Genomic DNA, 3,894 nt, shown 5'->3' with positions numbered 1-3,894 from the left:
ACCGGCAGAAATCCTTCCACAAATACGTAGGGCCATTTTAGCGGGGGCGTACGCAAAATGGAGATATACACCAATTCGTGTCCAGTTGCCACAAAATGGACCTGACACTTGCAGCTCCCATATCATGCTCAGCGTCCACTAAATTGTTGGGGGCACCTAGTTGCCGGTGCCTGCGAAATGGCCATGGCAGGGGGCATTCACGAAATGAACCCCAACGCAGTGGTACTACACGCGAGATGGTGCATTTCATCTGTACCGCCAACGAAATTGGATCTTGGTTATGCCTATATAAACGCTGGTGCACCATTCACCGAAGGAGCCATCCTATCTCCATTCTCTTCTCTGAAATTTCTCTCAATATCATTACCTTCTTTCTCTCTAAAATTTTGTAGGTGTTGATAAAGTTTTTTTGTGGTAATGACTTCGGAAAATGTATATGTGATTGTGTACCCAAATGGAAAAATTTCTCATACGATAGAGGATGTAACGTTCGTTTGCGACGATCCGCTTTGGATAATGATTCTGCCACAGACGTCGCTGCAGGATCTGAAGAATTTGATTCTCATGAATACCGGAATGGTTGGAAAAAAAATCGTGAAGCTGACTTACAGGATGCCAGTTGCAGTAGCCAACTCGTTTGCGTATCAGAAAATGCAGATTAAATATGATCAGCATGTTTCGATGATGTTCTCTTATCATCGTAGCATCGGAAGCATCTATTCGCTGGAATTTTGTTTGAATATGCAAGATATCGGTGAAAGTTCATCTAGTTCTAATAATGTGGATGGTGTTAAGAATCTTGGATCGGGAGATGTCGCTTCGGGTCGGGTGACCGGTAAGACCCGTAAAAAAGCCTTTAATTTATTTATAAAATATTCCAACGAAAATACTCACAAATTGATCCTAAACTAGTAAAAAAAGAAATTTAAATTTTTTTTGAAAGTTTTTTTACGAGAATACTTAAAAATAAATTTAAATGTTAACAAAAGNTACTTATATCCAATATATATAGTTAAGTGAATCCTAAAATTTAGATAATTTATTTCTATTGAGAAATGGCGAGATAAAATAAATTTTTATACGATGTTAATATAATAAAAAAAGAGTAAAAAACAAATAGGTTCCTGACCTTTTAAAATGTGGATATTTTCGTCCTTCAAGATTGGAAAATACATTTCGATCCCTCACCATGTAAATTCCGTGATAATTATGTCCTTCCGTGGAATTGGTGCTCGAAATGGTAACGAAGATTGCTGAGGTGGAGGGGTAAAGAGTGATGTGTCCGTTACGGTTGCTGAAGTGGATGGGAAACAAATTGTTGGAGGACAAATTGATCCTTAATGGCCAAAACGACGTCGTATGCATCCCCCACTTTCATGCCCATCATCCCAGACCTCTTCTTCTTCTTCTTCTTTTTCTTCTCTCATCTCACAAACCTCTCACTCCACAACCCTCTCCACCTTCCAAATGAAACAAGAAAATAGACTAATTGTAATACAACCCTCTCCCTATGTTCACGCACCCACTCCACAACTATACCAGTGACCTTTCTACATCTCCTCACCTTAAGCTTAATCAAATTAGGGCAACCAGAAGCAAGAGCTTCAATCCCCACATTGGATATAGGGCACCCCTTAATGCAAAGCTTCTTGAGCGCAACACACTTATTGGCAACACACTCAATCTCAGCGTCACCAACGGTATTAAGCCCACAAAGTGCCAACCTCTCCAAAGCCTTACATTTGGAAGCAATTGCCTAAAGGCTCGAAGATGTTAGATAGATACCAATCAAAGCAAGTTCCTGCAAGTTAATGCAGTGTTTGACAACAGAAATCAAACCATCATCACCAATCCTATTGGTTCTCCACCCATCAACGTGAAGCTTCCTCAACATCCTGCAGTTCTCAGCAATTAAATTGAGACCCACATTTGAGCACTCAGCGGTTTTCACAATGTGCAAAGTGTCCAAACTCAAACATTTAGACAAACCCACAAGACCCATATCGCTAACTTGAATCTTCTCAAGGTGAACATCAACCAACGTAGCGTGGAGGTTCCCAATCTTTTCAAGGGTGTCATTCCAATCCCCCAAACACCCAATTACCTTCAAAGATCGAAGTCTTTTCGACCCAATCATAAGGGGCGCGAAGCTCTGGCCATTCACGATCTCCTTCAAGCAAAAAAAAGTCACTGACGTCGTTCCGGAACCAACCACCTCCTTGCCATCGTGGGCCCCATGCAGCCGCTTAACGGAGAGCTCTTCCAAACCCTGGCAACGGCTAACGACAGCGTTGATTCCCTTAATGCCGAACACGCACGAAGCACAAGATAGCTTCTTCAACGCCTTGCAGTTTTCGCCAACAGCGGCCATTCCTGCCTCCGTTATCTCACGGCATCCACGGAGCTTAAGCCACGTTAGGTTTAACGCACCGGAGCGAAATCAGGATCAAACTTTCGTCGTTCATGCTCGTTTTGGAGGGTGGAGAGGGTTGTGGAGTGAGAGGTTTGTGAGACAAGAGAGGAAGAAAGGACGCGATGAAACTGCCATGGAAGAAGAAGAAGAAGTGGTCTGGGATAATGGGCATGAAAGTGGGGGATGCATACGGTGTCGTTTTGGCCATTAAGGACCAATTTGTCCTCCAACAATTTGTTCCCATCCACTTCAGCAACCGTAACGGACACATCACTCTTCACCCCTCCACCTCAGCAATCTCCGTTACTGTTTTGAGCACCAATTCCACGGAAGGACATAATTGTCACGGAATTTACATGGTGAGGGATTGAAATGTATTTTCCAATCTTGAGAGACGAAAATGCCCGCATTTTAAAAGGTCAGGGACCTATTTGTCTTTTACTCTAAAAAAATTTTACAACATTATATTGATATGTAATATGTTTTTTTATTAACAACGGAGCTTAAAGTTTAAAGAAAAATAAACTAAAAGACAATAATTTTTGAAAATGAGATGTCGATAGAATTAGCATGAAGACAAAGAGAGATACAAAAAAATAAATTAAAGAACACATAACAGTAAAAAAGTAAACTATGATCATAATTAGCCATTCTATCTGCACAAAAGTTTACTTTTTGGGACTGATGTTGTATTATCTAATTGATTAGTCTGCTGCACCGTTCCCTAATTGCTAAAATAAGGGTTCGAGAAGAATGCAAATCAATATCATCATGAAGAAAAAGCCTTATTGCACCAACTGAGTCCACTTCCACAACCACATGATTATACCCTAAGTTTACAGCAAAGTCCACACCCATAAAATTTATCAGAACTCTGCCAAAGTAACCGAGGTAAAAGTTAAGTTTACGCTAAAATCAGCTAAAAACCTTCCATGCATGTCTCTAATAATCCCTCCACAAGCTGCTTTTTCATTATGTAGAACCGAACCGTCTGTGTTTAGCTTAACAAAAAGAAGTTCTGTGAGGTGTCATTTAATCTACCTCTCAACATAGTTGCCAACTACCCTCCTAACTTGACTCACTTTAACCCGAGCATGCTGAAAAGTCCTTTGCTAGATAGACAGCAAGGGGAGCAACTTTCTCCTCCTTAATGATATCATCAACATCAGAAATAAAGAGTAATTACCCAAATCAGTCCCCAAGAATTTTAGAATCGGACATTTTAGTTTCCAAGAAAAATTAATACACAGATCAATTCCCAATGTTGTACTCCGACAAATCAGTCCCCAGTTTATTTTTCGGCAAAGTATTTACCCAAATCAGTCCCCAAAGATTTTAAAAACGGACATTTTAGTCCCCAAGAAAAACTAATGTACAAATCAATCCCCAACGTTTATCTCTGTTAGACATAATAGTCCTCTGTCCAAAAATAAAATAAAATAAAATTATTATTATTATTATTAATTACACAATAATATTAT

At 39.9% G+C, this 3,894-nt stretch overlaps 1 pseudogene; it reads right to left on the bottom strand.

Moving 5' to 3' along the window:
• On the bottom strand, positions 1,424-2,465 carry LOC110269423 (annotated as a pseudogene).

The sequence above is a fragment of the Arachis ipaensis genome, chromosome B03 (assembly GCF_000816755.2).
Source record: "Arachis ipaensis cultivar K30076 chromosome B03, Araip1.1, whole genome shotgun sequence".
Classification (NCBI taxonomy): Eukaryota; Viridiplantae; Streptophyta; class Magnoliopsida; order Fabales; family Fabaceae; genus Arachis; species Arachis ipaensis.
This window is presented reverse-complemented; position numbering and strand designations above follow the sequence as displayed.